General features: G+C 43.2%; 1 long non-coding RNA gene across 1 annotated transcript; it reads left to right on the forward strand.

Moving 5' to 3' along the window:
* The first annotated feature begins 880 nt into the window (after nt 1–880).
* On the forward strand, nt 881–4,070 carry LOC135537261 (uncharacterized). The gene is made up of 3 exons (XR_010455186.1): nt 881–1,517; nt 2,301–2,479; nt 4,053–4,070. It is a non-coding gene; the product is annotated as an uncharacterized LOC135537261 (long non-coding RNA).
* Nucleotides 4,071–6,296: the final 2,226 nt, after the last annotated feature.

Consider the following 6,296-nt stretch of genomic DNA (forward strand, 5'->3'; position numbering starts at 1 on the left):
AGTCTGAGTCAGCAGGGGTGTAGTCTGAGCCAGGGGTGTAGTCTGAGCCAGGGGTGTAGTCTGGAGTCAGGGGTGTAGTCTGGAGCCAGGGGTGTAGTCTGAGCCAGGGGTGTAGTCTGAGCCAGGGGTGTAGTCTGAGCCAGGGGTGTAGTCTGAGCCAGCAGGGGTGTAGTCTGAGCCAGCAGGGGTGTAGTCTGAGCCAAGGGTGTAGTCTGAGCCAAGGGTGTAGTCTGAGCCAAGGGTGTAGTCTGAGCCAGCAGGGGTGTAGTCTGAGCCAGCAGGGGTGTAGTCTGAGCCAGCAGGGGTGTAGTCTGGAGCCAGGGGTGTAGTCTGGAGCCAGGGGTGTAGTCTGAGCCAGGGGTGTAGTCTGAGCCAGGGGTGTAGTCTGAGCCAGGGTGTAGTCTGAGCCAAGGGTGTAGTCTGAGCCACGAGACCACTGAGAGTCAACTTGTTACCAATTTATGTCATGTTTACATAAAAGATTTGCTCAATCGAAATTTGACCACTAGGCACTTATTATAGATCTGATTGGATAGGTATAAGCAATGGATAGTTATAGCCTTCTGATAGGCCAGAGGGAATTATTGTCATATTTCTGTGCACCTATCCAGTTAATTCATACACAAGTGCTTAGTCATTTAAAGCAGGGGTAGTTTGTGTGTAAGAAAAGGCTAACCTCAGGTGTTGTCCTCAGGCCCTGGGCAGATACTATCTGAAGCATGGCTAACTTCAGGTGTTGTCCCTCAGGCCCTGGGCAGATACTATCTGAAGCATGGCTAACTTCAGGTCTTCTTCTATTGTCCTCAGTCCCTGGGCAGATACTATTTGAAGCATGGCTAACCTCAGGTCTTCTTCTATTGTCCTCAGTCCCTGGGCAGATACTATCTGAAGCATGGCTAACTTCAGGTGTTGTCCTCAGGCCCTGGGCAGATACTATCTGAAGCATGGCTAACCTCAGGTCTTCTTCTATTGTCCTCAGTCCCTGGGCAGATACTATTTGAAGCATGGCTAACCTCAGGTCTTCTTCTATTGTCCTCAGTCCCTGGGCAGATACTATCTGAAGCATGGCTAACTTCAGGTGTTGTCCTCAGGCCCTGGGCAGGTACTATCTGAAGCATGGCTAACCTCAGGTCTTCTTCTATTGTCCTCAGTCCCTGGGCAGGTACTATCTGAAGCATGGCTAACCTCAGGTGTTGTCCTCAGGCCCTGGGCAGGTACTATCTAAAGCATGGCTAACCTCAGGTGTTGTCCTCAGGCCCTGGGCAGGTACTATCTGAAGCATGGCTAACCTCAGGTGTTGTCCTCAGGCCCTGGGCAGATACTATCTGAAGCATGGCTAACCTCAGGTCTTCTTCTATTGTCCTCAGGCCCTGGGCAGATACTATCTGAAGCATGGCTAACCTCAGGTCTTCTTCTATTGTCCTCAGGCCCTGGGCAGATACTATCTGAAGCACTGTTTGGCCCTGTGGCAGCTCCTGACATCACTCAAATCAGAAAACATGCTGTGGCTCAAGAGGGTAAGACACCTTCTCACCTATTGCTGGCTAGGGAGCCTCTTGGATGTTTTAATATGGTCAAATGTGCCACGGGGCCTCAAATGCGGTAGTCTGGGCGCTGGGCATGGGTTAAAATTGAGGGTGGGGAGAGAGCAAGCCTGCTACAGCTGTATGAGATGAGATGTGAAAATCAGCAACAACAATACATGTTCTATCATAGCGACCATATTTTTGGGAAGCCCAAATTTGGGCATATAAAAGTTTATATGTAAAAACTAGTTTCACAAATGAACTTACACATACTTTCCCGATTTTTTCCGAACTCACTTCTTTGTTCAGCCTAAATCACTTGCACTGCTCGTGCTTTGGAGGTCTTGAGGGTCATGCTATAGATGGTGATGGACTGAGAGAGATCAGCCAATGAAATTCCAGTGGGAATTTTTCCCGCTCTTCTGCCATAGGTTCCATTCAAGTCCCTTTCTGAGGCGCTGTGAACGAGATTAACCCCTAACCCGCTGGGCACTTAAACTATAAGAGGGCAATGTTAAGTGCCTAAAGGTGCTTCCACATTATAAGCCCAAGAGTGCATTGATCCAATGTGTGCTTGTGTCTATAATGGTATTGAGCTGAGAGTAAGAGGGCAGCAGGGAAACACTGACTTACTAACGCAGTGCAAGAATATATCTTGTTGTTGCTGCGCTTGGCTTTTCAGCACACACATTGGAAGACGCAGTGTGGACATAGCATAAATGTAACTCCATAGTGGTTGACTCCCTCTCTCTCTCTTGCCCTACCTGTCGTAAGGACCCATTTGAAGGGATCTCAGAAGAGTACAGGAAGGCCCTGGGAGAGGAAGAGCACAGGCTGCTCACTGGGTTCTTTAATAAAAGCAGTGCTGATTCCATCCTGCTGGAGATGCACGAGTTCCTGACCCTGGTCCTGAAGGGTCCCCGCGCATCTGACACCTACAGGCCTGACTGGGGGTAAGGCTACACACAGCCTGCAGGACACACCACACACACACACACACACACACACACACACACACACACACACACACACACACACACACACACACACACACACACACCACACACACACACACACACACACCACCACACACACACACACACACACACACACACACACACACACACACACACACACCACACACACCACACACACACACACCACACACACCACACACACCACACACACACACACACACCGCGCACACACACACACACACACACACACCGCACACACACACCGCACACACACACACACACACACACACACACACACACACACACACACACACCACACACACACACACTAGTAAATGCCCAACAAGCAACGTGGAGTGGTTGTCCTTGCCATTGTATAGAATGCTGAACATTCCATTTTTTCATGTGTAGCATTTAACCCTCTTGAAACGACGTCCACGCGGAAACATTTGCACAGTATGACTTGGGGGGAGGGATTGATTAAGTGCAATGGTGAACTTGTTTTCTTCACAGATCATTGATGATGATCTTCCCTGATGTTTCCCGGAACTTTGCAGTACCTTTGTGGTGTACTTCTATCCCTGCATACTCTTTGTGGTGTACTTCTATCCCTGCATACTCTTTGTGGTGTACTTCTATCCCTTCAAAGCATACTTTTTGTGGTGTACTTCTATCCCTGCATACTTTTTGTGGTGTACTTCTATCCCTGCATACTTTTTGTGGTGTACTTCTATCCCTGCATACTCTTTGTGGTGTACTTCTATCCCTTCAAAGCATACTTTTTTGTGGTGTACTTCTATCCCTGCATACTTTTTGTGGTGTACTTCTATCCCTGCATACTTTTTGTGGTGTACTTCTATCCCTGCATACTTTTTGTGGTGTACTTCTATCCCTTCAAAGCATACTTTTTGTGGTGTACTTCTATCCCTTCAAAGCATACTTTTTGTGGTGTACTTCTATCCCTGCATACTTTTTGTGGTGTACTTCTATCCCTGCATACTTTTTGTGGTGTACTTCTATCCCTGCATACTTTTTGTGGTGTACTTCTATCCCTGCATACTTGTTTGTGGTGTACTTCTATCCCTGCATACTTGTTTGTGGTGTACTTCTATCCCTGCATACTTGTTTGTGGTGTACTTCTATCCCTGCATACTTTTTGTGGTGTACTTCTATCCCTGCATACTTTTTGTGGTGTACTTCTATCCCTGCATACTTTTTGTGGTGTACTTCTATCCCTGCATACTTTTTGTGGTGTACTTCTATCCCTGCATACTTGTTTGTGGTGTACTTCTATCCCTGCATACTTGTTTGTGGTGTACTTCTATCCCTGCATACTTTTTGTGGTGTACTTCTATCCCTGCATACTTTTTGTGGTGTACTTCTATCCCTGCATACTTTTTGTGGTGTACTTCTATCCCTGCATACTTTTTTTCAGACTGAAAGTTGCTTATTTGTTTTAATACCACCAAATGTCCATCTCAACCCGTGAAAATCATTCAACTCGTTCTGTGAACCTCACGTGTGCCATTGTATTGCCTTTCTCTTCTAGTCTGAAAGACACACTTGTAGCATACATGGAGGCGTAAGAACCTGGATATCCCACCTGACGTTGAGGAGTTCTTCCCTGAAGAGATCGACCTGTCTCAGTACATCGAAGCCTGGAAGTTCGCGGTGGCATTGAAACGGGAGAGAAGTCAGAGGTAGCTCTAACCTCACACACTTGAGCATTGATTTAATTATGCAATGGGGGAAAAAAACGACATGTGGCAAACCGCAAATGTAAACATAACTGGAGCCCCCTTGTCATTGGTGAAGGAAGGTTACTGCTACTGTCTCCTAGCGGGCTAAACGGCTTCCAGAACGCATAACCACTGCAGCGTGGGTTCCCATCCAGCCCAATGGTATTTCAGCAAAAACTCTCTGTATTACAGTATCTTTCCCACTGTCTCTCCTCTATCCTATAAAGCATTTATTTTTTTAAATGCTAAAAGAAAAAGTTACTAGCAACAGATAAGAGCAATAGCAAAGTGAAGTTGAATAAGTGAATTTCGTTTCGCCATAAGTTGGTTTCGCGAGCCAGAGTTATGTGCATATATTTACAGCTATCTGCCACTCGTACTCACTTTTCTTCATGCCTCCAAAATGCTGAGACTAGTTATGTCAAGGTTCTGTCAATGGAGGACCAGATGATGGCATTCCAGGCCTTTTTGCATGTTTTTGTTTTATATATATTTTTTTAAATGGGGAATAATTACTTTTATTAGATTTACTTTAAACTTCAATTCAATGTAGGTTGGTTAGGCTTACTTGTCGTCATCAGTTTCTGGATGAATCGCTAGCTTTTAAATGTGTAATAAGCTAATTAAACACAAGAATCGGGAACATTGTCAGTGAAGAGTTGTGATAATATGTAGTAAGGAAAATGCATTAGAGTTAGAGGACTCATCTTTGTATTTGTGCCATTGTAGTGTCTGTAGCCTCAATGGCACTGTCCATTCTGTTGTCTCCAATTTTGGAAGTAGTGAATTTTCTTCTTCTTTGTTTAATATATATATATATATATTTAATATATATATATATATATATATATATATATATATATATATATATATAAAAACACACACATATTGGTGATGTACTGGCCACACCAGTGCTGAAGTCTTAAATGAAATAATGTGTGTCATTCCAGTTTACTATTTTAAAATTTGAAGCCTTAAATATCAATGCTGAAAAGGGTTATCCATTTAGAGTCCTCTAACTTACTATGGTAAAATGTCAGCAACAAAACATATACCAGTTACACCTCCGACATCGCAATGATATGCAGTTTAATGTAGATCTGATTAAATCTGCATGATATGCTATGCAGTTTAATGTAGATCTGATTAAATCGAGATGATATGCTATGCAGTTTAATGTAGCATGATATGCTATGCAGTTTAATGTAGATCTGATTAAATCGAGATGATATGCTATGCAGTTTAATGATTAAATCTATGATATCTATGTTTAATTAAATCTAGATGATATGCTATAGTAGATTAATGTAGATCTGATTAAATCTAGATGCTATGCAGTTTAATGTAGATCTGATTAAATCTAGATGATATGCTATGCAGTTTAATGTAGATCTGATTAAATCTATGATATGCTATGCAGTTTAATGTAGATCTGATTATCTAGATGATATGCTATGCAGTTTAATGTAGATCTGCTAGATGATATGCCTAGAGATTAAATCTATGATACTTGAAGACTATTAAATCTAGGCCCGAGTCTAGACTTGAAGTAAAATTGTCATTTTGATAATTTGAAGTTATTTTATATTGCAGTTGGGCAAATTGGTTTGTGCAAAATGTAATTGTTCTTATTAAAACAATGATTGAAACAAAATCATTGTGCTATCGAAGTGCTTGTGTGGTTTTTTTTTGGGGGGAATATATCACTCCATCACAAATTCACGTGCTATCGGAAACTCTAAACCTCTGAGATAAAATGAACATCATTTATTTGTGCTTGTGCTTCCTATTGGCTGATTCTGGTACTTTCAAGTGGGGGAACTCTGAGCTCATGTTTCTACCACATGCTTCCGTGACGGAAATGTCAGTCTCCTAGGTCTGACTAGCACGTGAACACAGCATTGGGCCCAGCGACCCATGAACACCATCGGCCATCATCACTCCATAGTTGATAGCAACAATACAAAAGATTAGCTTCACTGTCCTAATACATACTATAAACTGGGTGGTTCAAGCCCTGAATGCTGATTGGCTGACAGCCGTGGTATATCAGA

The sequence above is a fragment of the Oncorhynchus masou genome, unplaced genomic scaffold, assembly GCF_036934945.1.
Source record: "Oncorhynchus masou masou isolate Uvic2021 unplaced genomic scaffold, UVic_Omas_1.1 unplaced_scaffold_7337, whole genome shotgun sequence".
NCBI classification, from domain to species: domain Eukaryota; kingdom Metazoa; phylum Chordata; class Actinopteri; order Salmoniformes; family Salmonidae; genus Oncorhynchus; species Oncorhynchus masou.